The sequence below is a fragment of the Theropithecus gelada genome, chromosome 17 (genome assembly GCF_003255815.1).
Source record: "Theropithecus gelada isolate Dixy chromosome 17, Tgel_1.0, whole genome shotgun sequence".
Classification (NCBI taxonomy): Eukaryota; Metazoa; Chordata; class Mammalia; order Primates; family Cercopithecidae; genus Theropithecus; species Theropithecus gelada.
Genome location: NC_037685.1, coordinates 91580636 through 91592310, shown reverse-complemented (window position 1 = coordinate 91592310; position 11675 = coordinate 91580636).

The following is an 11675-nucleotide window of genomic DNA, read 5'->3' as shown; positions in this document are numbered from 1 at the left end:
CAAATGTCCATCAGTGACAGATTGGATTAAGAAAATGTGGCACATATACACCATGGAATACTATGCAGCCATAAAAAAGGATGAGTTTGCGTCCTTTGTAGGGACATGGATGCAGCTGGAAACCATCATTCTTAGCAAACTATCACAAGAACAGAAAACCAAACACCGCATGTTCTCACTCATAGGTGGGAACTGAACAATGAGATCACTTGGACTCAGGAAGGGGAACATCACACACCGGGGCCTATCATGGGGAGGGGAGAGGGGGGAAGGATTGCATTGGGAGTTATACCTGATGTAAATGACGAGTTGATGGGTGCAGCAGACCAACATGGCACAAGTATACATATGTAACAAACCTGCACGTTATGCACATGTACCCTACAACTTAAAGTATAATAATAATAAATAAATTTAAAAAAAAAAAAAAAGAGTTTGAGAAGATGACAGACCCAAGATATCAGAAGCTGCTGCCACATAAAGAGAAGTCCCAAGGAAATGCCCACTTAGTCTACTCAGGACTGCCTTGGAGAGGCCTGAGACAAGGCTTTCAGCCAAGAAGGCCCTGAACTCTTGAAATCCCCATCCCACTTTCCACAAAACAGTCATTCCTCAGGCAAACAGGAATGTCAACCTCCCCTCTTTATGTACATCCAGGAGGAAAAGGAGTTTGCTCTTCAGAAAGATAAAATACTAACCATTCATTAAATAACTTGGAGAATTTTAAATTCCAGAAATTCTGGCAGGAGTTCAAATCGTAAGATTACTTGTAAGATACGTCAAGAAACAAGGGTTAATATGATCCAGAAATATCTCTCATTGGTAAGAGTTGCCCTGATGAATCTCAGTTTTAAATATTAATAAGAAGGTGTACTCAAACCTAATAGGGTTGGAGAAACTAGAAAAACAGCCATAAGTCACTAACCCTTTTTTTTTTTTTTTTTGGAGAGATGGAGTCTCACTCTGTCACCCAGGCTGGAGTAGAGTGGCACAATCTCAGCTCACTGCAAACTATCTTCTGGGTTCAAGCAATTGTCCTGCCTCAGCTTCCCAAGTAGCTGGGACTACAGGCATGCAACACTATGCCCAGCTAATATTTGCATTTTTAGTAGAGACAGGGTTTCACTATATGTTGGTCAGGCTAGTCTCGAACTCCTGACCTCAGGTGAACGGCCCGCCTCAGCTTCCCAAAGTGCTGGGATTACAGGCATGAGCCACTGCACCCGGCCCAACCCACTCATTTTAAAATTGTTTCCTGGAGCCTCAGGGTGCCACCACAGGTACATCAAGGACCACCTTGTTTTACAATGGACCATTCTCCCTCAAAGAGGTTCAGGGAGGGACCAGATTGGTCAGAAGTGAATCCGAGCCACAACTCAAGTTTCTTGACATCTGATAATCCACCCACCATGCTACACTGTTTCTCAAGTCCTATATAATTGTTTTTCCCATACAATTTTTTCTTGGAGCTCTTTAGATTTTCTGAAACTCCCAAGCTAAAAAGCAGGGGTCAAACTATACCCATAAAGCTTATTGTGAATACAGCCCAGGAGCTGATATATCCCATAACTATAGGTGAATTTTTGAAACTACCTTGGCTATATCCAGCAGGGGGAAAAAAATAGTGGGAAAGTTTCAAGATCCAGATTCCAATAAGAATCTTCTCTAGCCTAATCCTAAGGCTGTTTCACACATGAATAGGATTGCTGTCACACGTGTAATTTGAGGTTATTACTGTGTGATTACCACCTCCTCTATTGAAGCAGAGATTAACATTTTGGCATTCTTAGAGAATAAGGCCACTACTTTCAAGAATTCCCTGGAAGGCCGAAAACAATCATCGACATGCAATAAGACCTTCCGGTGAGTTAGTATATTAGATCAACCAATTGCTATCAAACAAAAATGGGGAAAAGGATGGTGAATTTCAGCATGAGAGAAAAAGGAGAATATGTAGAAATATATATTCATTTTATATGTGAAAAAAAAATGAAGAAATAAATGAATAAATAAGTCAGGCTCAAATATAAAAAGGGTGGAGAGACACACAAGCCCGAAAAAGCTAGGGCAGACTTGGACACCATGAGGACTTTGGGTGCTCAGAAACGAGAGTCTAAGTGGACAATATGTGACCAGAAAAGGAGACTAGAAAATCTTCAACTTTTCTTCTTACCCAGCACCAGGCTTGCCTAACTCTATTTCCAAAACTTAAATGAATACAGTGATAACTACAGCTGAGTCCATTGTGAAATTATTAAATGTGGGTTTAATATATATGTATATATAATTATCTGATTTACTAGGCAATATTTCTTTTCTCGTATCTTTTCTGTGTTTGCATATGTGACATTGTAAATGACTTTGAAAATAATCTTGAATTCTATCTAACTGTTTTCATTTCCTCAGTACAGCTTTCTAAAATTCTCACATAATATTCAGATTGATTTTTGGCTACTCTTATGAAATCTGCTAAGATTTCCACAGTTGTGAATTAGTCAGGGTGATGTGACTAACAGTGCCATCATGGCTTTCTAGATGGCATTGCATTTTTTACCCTTTTGGGTCCAAGACGCAAAATGTTTCTGTGCTCCCGTGTAAATCGTGAACTCAAGGCTTTACTAAGGACACAAGTTCCTTCTACTAGCTTTTTCATTCATTTTTCAAATCTCATTCAAAAACCTTTGTACTCATTTCTCCTTTTCCTTTCCCTTTAGATCTTTCTTGTCTTTTTCATTTACCCAAGCAAATTGTTTTAAGGTATTCTTTCGAGTGCTAACAGCACAAAGCAAGGTTGAGTTATATGGCATTTTTGATGCCATTTTGAAAAGTTAATAGCTCTTGTTAGGTTTCTTTATGACTGTGCATGCTCCTCAAAGAAACCCCCCAGTGCCCCACCCCCACATCACCGCAGTGGTTCATATTTGGGAGCAATAGAGTCAAAATCTGTGCTTTCTTATTGGGAACCAGTGTTTGTGACTCTGTGGTTGTCTAGTTGGATTGACCATTATAATTAGCACGTGCTATGCAGCATACCACCCTTTCTCACTTGTGTGTCCTGAAGAAAGCCTCTGCATTATTTTACATTTTTTGGTTATCAACATTTATTAGCGTGTTGTCAGTGAATCACTCAATTTAAATGCCTTTCCACCATTTATAACCTTGTGAAAAAAGATATCATTTAAAATTTTAAAGACATCATGAAAATGGACTCTGATGTCTGCTAAGCAATTGAAATAAAAATTTCCTTTAAAAAGGAGAAAAGCAGAGATATAATTTTTCACAAGAACAGTGTTCTGCTGCAATTTGCTAGAGTGAGAAATACTAAAAAGCCTGCCTCATAGGAAGGCTCACTTTAGAAAAGCAAATTTCATAACTTAACTGGCTTACAAGCCCACAGAGATATAATTACATTTTCTCGTCTTTAACTTATAATTTCTTCTGACTCTCAGGTTGCTACAACAGAGCTATAAAGATCTGGTATATCCAAAAATGATACTGCCATTTGATAACTTCTGATTTGCTTTTCATTTCCAACAACAGAAGCCCAATGTAAGCCAATGAAGCGGATGCCAGGAATTCTATTTGGGTAAAAATCTGGAACAACCCATATCTTAAGTCTAATTCTCACTTGATCTAGCATTTAAGACTTAGTATCCATTTGAAAGCAAATTCCTTAAAATTTCTGCTATACAGACCCGGTATAGTTTGTTTAAAGACCTCATGAGGAATGTAGGCTAATAACCAATTTGAGTCCCTTTAGAATTGGGCAAATATTCTTCCCAGCTAAAAAGATGTTGCAGTACACTGTATATTGCTAAGCACAAATTCCCCAAAGCAGTTCTCCTGCTTTCTGGAAGCAAAACAATTTGTTCGTCAACCCTGTTACCCAAGGTAAGGACAAAAATGGTAATTTCAGCAGGCTGATGGGATTCATGTGTCTTTGTGCCAGCAGAACTCAACAGAATAAAGAGAAGTTGATGAAATTCCATTTTTTATAAGAAGAAGCTCAAGCTGTGTGATCCATTTATTTTTTAGTTACAAAAGCTTATCAAGTTCCAGAAGCTTCAGTATCTTCAAATGGGAAATACAATTGAAACAGTAGGGGTTTAGCCCATTGTGTCTTTTAAAAACATAATAGGTAGACACATTCCAGACAGAACATTCATCAAAAAGATCAAGTATCCAGGAGTGAATAGATTTAAAAAAAAAAAATTGTTCTCCTTTGTAACCATACGTAATTCCTGATTCCATAGCAAGGCTGTGTTGCCAATCAAAATTTCCCAAATCATGGCATATGGAGGCTGAAAGAAATCTTCAAAATATCTCCTGACTTACTTAAGGTTAGTGAATCTTAGACTACTAGATTTAAAAAAAGAAAAAAATAATAGGATGTGCTTAATGAACTATGTTATTTAAACCACTCTAAAAGATCAAGCAAAGAAATCTTCAGCTTTAATTAATAGAACTATTCAAAATTCAATGACGTGAGAGAGGGAACCTTGACCCGTTCAGCCTTAAGCCAGAAGTAATGCATTCTTTTACCTTGCTCCAAGCTTAAGACTGCAGCAAATTCATTTAACTCATACTTTAGTCACATAAAACTGAAATTTATGAAAAGTTCAACCTGTCATTTCCCTAGGAATGCCTCCTGATAAACATTCATTGATGACTGATTGATACAAAGCCATTGTGGGGGAAAAGAAAGATGTCATATTGAAATTACAAACCCCTGAAGGAAACTATAATAGTAGATCCAGCATAAAGTCCATTTTCATGATCTATTAAATTATAAAGGAAATGAATATTAATTTCAGTAATTGTGGTAACAAAGTAATTGCCTTGTGCTAAGGCAAGGTAAAAACTATATATCATTTCATGCAAAGAACAAAAAAGGTATGAATATATTTTTAAATCATTGCCTAGGTAATTAACAAATATAATGAAAGCATTTCACCTTCTAGCAACTGATAGGAATAACCAGCAATATAATAAAAATTGATAAAAATATCCAAATGTCTCTACTGCATAATGTTGAAAGAACTGTTGGTCCTAGGCTGTTCTCAACCACACCTGTGCACACAGATGGTAAATTGTCACCAGGAGCTTGGACTGGGGAAAAAAAGGAAAACTCTTTTTAAAGTATCTGCTTAAAAGTTTTTGAACATAACATGTCCCTTATATAGAAAACAAACAAAAAAGAATAGCTTTCTTTTTTTGAAGTCTATATTTTTTCTCACTATAAAAGTAATATCTACTCATAATAAAAATTTCAAAAAAGTAGAATTTTCAGAAAAATAGAAGATTCAATCTCTCTCAAATTCACTAGTCAACTAAAATTTTAATGTATTTCCTTTTAATTATCTTTTTTAGCAGTGCTAGTTCATATATATATAATTTTCATCACATAGAAGTCACTCAGAATTCAGGAATATTCAAAAGTATTTGGTAATCATCAAAGACTTCTAAAGCTGAGTGACAAAATAATATAAAACCTGCAAGAACATTTATATCAGAGATTGAGAAAGTACTATATATAATGTCTACATGTGTAGGTACTCTATACCTATAGTAGGTAACACAGTTTGGGAGAAAAGAATAAAATATATGACTCTAAGAGTTCTGACAGTAATTCCAAATAGGTGTTCTGAACATATTTTGAACAACGTTAGTTTGGTTGCAATGCACGTATATCTTTCCCACCATAGGCTAAGCCCTCAGTATGGCTCTTATTCCCCTGAGAAAACCAGCCAGCCCCTTGGTAGCAGATTTCTTCTGCTATGGAATGGTCCTCTTCTACTATGGAATGGTCATTGATTTGTTCTTCTTGGAATATGTGTGTATCCTGATTTTTATATATATATGCATGCTATAATATATATAGAATATATATGTATATAGATATAGAGATATATTCAGGATACAAATGTGCTCTCTCTGCCCACAATACTTCTGTTGTCACCAACAAATATGGACTTAGGGAATGTCTCATTCCCTCCATAATGTCCCACATATAGTTACTTCTAACAAGGGAACACAGTCCTCAGCAAAAGAAGGAAATAAGCTCATATCTACTGGATTCATTGGTTTCACCCTAACAAACCAAACAGCTGGCCTAATGGAATAGAGGACTGACCTATTGAAAAATTGGTTATATGGCCAGCTTGATTACTTTGTTGACTACAGGCTGTTGCCTGTTGGGTTTCTCAAGATGCTGACTCTAACAAGATTAGTGTGCAGGAAGTCTTGCAATCAATATTTGTGGAAGAGATGGAAGGAAGCAGAATGGAACAGACATAGAAGTTGAGGTGCAATGCAGGCTCAATGGAAGCCTCAGCTAACCCTGTGCAGAGTACTGAAGATGAGATGGCCATTCAGAATTTTCCAGAGTTGGAGAAAAAGGACTGGGCCCTTATGCCCCCATGTTAATTATCTTGTCACTGACTGCAGTAGGCTCAAAAAAGGGGATGTGACCTTGGAAGGAGGAGCTCTCCTCAACTGAGAGAATCCCCCAAAAGAAGCTGAAAACTAAAGGCCTTCTGCCAATAGCACTTTCAGAAGCTGGGAATGTGGGTATTTTATTCCTCAGTGGAGAGTCTGAATAATGCATCACAGTGTCCACCATAATTGCTGTCCTAAAAGATGTAGTACAAGGTCTGAACCGGCAAACACATGGTTTCTAGGAATTTTCTAGAAGTTTAAGTGACTTCCTTCACTATTATCGCTAATAAGCTACTTGTAAAATGTTTGCTTTAAATATCCCAACATCTCTGTGCCCTGCTGTTTCCATTATCTTGGTTCCCATGAAAGGAATGCTTCCACTGTGAAACAATTCTTATTGTTAACTTAACAATAACAAAAATTGTTAACTTATTTTTTAACTAGAGGCCGAGATTACTACTTGGCCACGTTTGATTCTTTATGCCACTGAGTTAGCAAAACAGGAGGTTACCATATTTCTGGGGTAATTGATCCTGGTAATTAAGGAAAAACTGTGTTGCTTCTACACAATGGAGAGGGGGAAGTAAACGTGGAATCTGCTAAGTAACAGTTATTGGAACATACCAGCAGCTCAATAAGGGAAGGACTACTAATGGTACCAACCCTTCAGATATGAAGGTTTTGAGAACTCTTTCAGGTAAAGAATTCCAACCAGCTGAGTATAGGCATAGGGAAGGAAAACAGGAATGGATACTGGAGGAAGTATAGCAATATGACCAGCTCTAAATACAAGGATAGAAGCAGCTATATGTATTTTCTTCCTTGTTTCTTGAATATATCTATACTAACTATTTTCCCCTTTCTATATTTAACATTAGGTATGTTAATAGTTGCTAACATTTTAATTCAGTATTTAAGTTACAAAATATCAAATGGGAATTACCACCAATCAAGGAAAATAGTGTCATCCAGAGACTGGTATGGCTAGAATGTAGCCCTGCTATATATAAAAGACCTGAAAGAGTAATCCTATTATCAGAAGGTCATCCTATTAAACATGATTTTTACAGAAGTGTTAAAATGTAGATTTCCTATATGTGTCAGAATCCAAATCTATATTGAGCTCACACAACAACATTATCAATTTCTGTCCAGAGTCTAAGAGACAAGAAACCTACACTATAAATTATCTTCTCTCTCCTTCTTATTTGATCCGTTCATTCTCATTAGCATTTTTAAGCATGTTGAAGACTCATCTTGAGAGAGAGTTTTTGAAACACTCACTTTCCTTGGTTTCACTTATGTCACACATCCCTCTTATTTCCCTATTCATTCAAATTCTCCTCTACTAGTTCATCTTCCTCTATCTAGCTCTTAGTGGTTCTTTAAAGCTGAGCCCTAGCTCAGAATTCTGTTTTTCAGTCTGTATTCTCTCCATCAGTGTCATCAGTGCACATGGATTTGTTAAAGTGAACTAAATATGGCCTGAGAAGAACTCCGTACTTCCACATTTGGGTTCTTGTGGATGAACCATGATCTAACTTAATAGGTAGACAAAACTGAAAACCTAACTTAAGAGTATGCACCTGTAACAATAGCTACATCTTGCCCAATCCCAGCAGTCGTACTTCAACCACTCATACACTGCTGAGTGTTCAAACTGTGTTCAAATAAGGCAAACGCCAAGCTGTAACCAATCCAGCTGTTTCTGTACCTCACCTCCAATTTCTGTATGTCACGTTCCCATTTTGTCTAAAAATTTGTTCTGACCACAAGGCGTCCCTGAAGTCTCTCTGAATCTGCTGATTCTAGGGGCTGCCCAATTCACAAATCTTTCATTGCTCAATTAAGCTCGTTTAAATTTAATTTGCTTAAGTTTAACAGATTCTATTAGCAATTCCATGCAGCTGTTTCACAAATTCATGTCTCCAATAGCCTAAGTCTATCCTCTGAACTCTAGACCTATAAATTCAACTTGCTACTTGACATCTGCATGCGAAAGTCTCTCAGATACCTAAGACACAACATGTCCAAGATCAAATTTACTGTCTTCTCCCCCAAATCCAGAGCTCCACACAATGAAAGGCAACACTATCATTCAGTTTTTCAAAGCAGAAACCTAGATATAATCTTTATTGCCTTCCCCTCACCCCTTATATTAAATGTAGCTTTTTCATTGATTTCAGCCCTAAACTTCCTAGATCTGTGCATTTCCACTGCCACCACCCTAAGTGACAGAAATAACATAGTGTTGTCAAAGAAAACTGCTTAGTCTACTATAATACTCTCCTAATTGGACTCCAAGATCTCTCTTGCCTCTTTATAATATGTTCTTTCCAGTAGTAAGAGATATCTTTTTGGAATGCAAATCTGATTACACCACTTAAAATTCTTCAGTGAATTCCATTGTTCCTAACAGAATTCAATCTCAACCAGAATCAGCATGAACCATGAGGCTTTGCCAGATCTTTGCCCTGCCTATCAAACTGTACTCTTGCTGGGAACACAAGCACATTAGTCTTCTCCCAAATCTTCAAACATTAGTCCTTTTTTTCTGCCATAAGACCTCTGTACACACTACATCCTTATGTGGAATAAGCCTGTGCCTCTGCCTGGAATGAGCCTGTTCATGCATGTGCATGCACACATGCATACACACACTGTATTAGTCCATTTGTCCATTCCATGCTGCTGATAAAGACATATCCAGGATGGCAATTTACAAAAGAAAGGTTTATTGAACTTATAGTTCCACATGGCTAGGGAGGCCTCACAATCATGGTAGAAGGCAAGGAGAAGCAAGTTACATCTTACATGGATGGCAGCAGGCAAAAAGAGAGCTTGTGCAGGGAAACTCCCGTTTTTAAAAATGATCAGATCTCATGAAACCCATTCACTATAATAAGAACAGCACAGGAAAGACTCACCCCCATGATTCAGTCATCTCCTACAGGGACCCTCCCACAACACATGGAAATTATGGAAGCTACAAAATAAGATTTGAGTGGGGACACAGAGCCAAACGATATCATCTACCACTGGCCCCTCCCAAATCTCATATCTTCACATTTCAAAACCAATCATGCCTTCCCAACAGTCCCCCAAAATCTCAACTCATATCAGCATTAACTCAAAAGTACACAGTCCAGTTTCACCCAAGACAAGGCAAGTCCCTTCCACCTATAAGCCTGTAAAAATCAAAAGCAAGTTAATTATTTCCTCGATACAATGGGGGTACAGGCATTGGGTAAATACAGACATTCCAAATGGGAGAAATTGGCCAAAACAAAGGGGCTACAGGCCCCATGCAAGTCCAAAATCCAGCAGGGCAGACAAATCTTAAAGCTCCAAAATGATCTCCTTTGACTCCGTGTCTCACATACAGATCATGCTGATGCAAGAGTTATAGGCTCCCATAGTCTTGGGCAGCTCTGCCTCTGCCTCTGTGGCTTTTCAGGGTACAGCCTCCCTTCTGGCTGCCTTCATGGGCTGGTGTTGAGTGTCTGTGGCTTTTATAGGTACACAGTGCAAGTTGTCAGTGGATCTACAATTCTGGGGTCTCAGATGAAAACGAGGAACTTATTGGGAACTGGACCAAAGGTGACTCCTGTTATCTTTTACACAAGAAAGACGTTTATTGGACTTAAAGTTCCACATGGCTGGGGAGACCTCACAATCATGGTAGAAGGCAAGGAGGAGCAAGTCACATCTTATGTGGACGGCACCAGGCAAAAAGAGCTTGTGCAGGGAAACTCCCATTTTAAAAACCATCAGATTTCATGAAGCCCTTTCACTATCATAAGAACAACACGGGAAAGACCTTCCCCCATGATTCAGTCATCTCCCACTGAGTCCTGCCCACAACATGGAAATTATGGGAACTACCAGATAAGATTTGAGTGGGGACACAGAGCCACACCATATCATACATACACACACAATTAACTCCCATTTCTGCTAAACCAGTTAAAGTGGCCTTTCCTCAGAGGAGATGTCCTCAATGCCCTAGTCAAGAGCAAGAGACTTTATTATGTACACTCATATCACATGTTCATTTCCTTTATGGCCTCTAATTAAACAACCATTTCTGAGATTATCTTACTTAACTCCATCTCCCCTGTCGAACTGTAAATCATGGCCCTGTCCACAAAGGCGGGAGCATGATGATTTTGCTCATTTTACCTGCAGTACTTTACACAGTTCCTCATATAGAGGTAGCACTTCTTAAAGGCTTGTTGAGTGAAAAATAATAAAGAAGAATTTATAGAGAACCTTACTCTTCAGATATTTCTTTTTTTTTTAATTTATTTATTATTATTATACTGTAAGTTGTAGGGTACGTGTGCATAACGTGCAGGTTTGTTACATATGTATACTTGTGCCATGTTGGTGTGCTGCACCTATCAACTCATCATTTACATCAGGTATAACTCCCAATGCAATCCCTCCCCCCGCCCCCCTCCCCATGATAGGCCCCGGTGTGTGATATTCCCCTTCCGGAGTCCAAGTGATCTCATTGTTCAGTTCCCACCTATGAGTGAGAACATGCGGTGTTTGGTTTTCTGTTCTTGTGATTGTTTGCTAAGAATGATGGATTCCAGCTGCATCCATGTCCCTACAAAGGACACAAACTCATCCTTTTTCATGGCTGCATAGTATTCCATGGTGTATATGTGCCACATTTTCTTAATCCAATCTGTCACTGATGGACATTTGGGTTGATTCCAAGTCTTTGCTATTGTGAATAGTGCTGCAATAAACATACGTGTGCATGTATCTTTATAGCAGCATAATTTATAATCCTTTGGGTATATACCCAGTAATGGGATGGCTGGGTCATATGGTACATCTAGTGCTAGATCCTTGAGGAATCGCCATACTGTTTTCCATAATGGTTGAACTAGTTTACAATCACACCAACAGTGTAAAAGTGTTCCTATTTCTCCACATCCTCTCCAGCACCTGTTGTTTCCTGACTTTTTAATGATCGCCATTCTAACTGGTGTGAGATGGTATCTCATTGTGGTTTTGATTTGCATTTCTCTGATGGCCAGTGATGATGAGCATTTTTTCATGTGTTTGTTGGCTGTATGAATGTCTTCTTTTGAGAAATGTCTATTCATATCCTTTGCCCACTTTTGGATGGGGTTGTTTGTTTTTTTCTTGTAAATTTGTTTGAGTTCTTTGTAGGTTCTGGATATTAGCCCTTTGTCAGATGAGTAGATTGCAAAAATTTT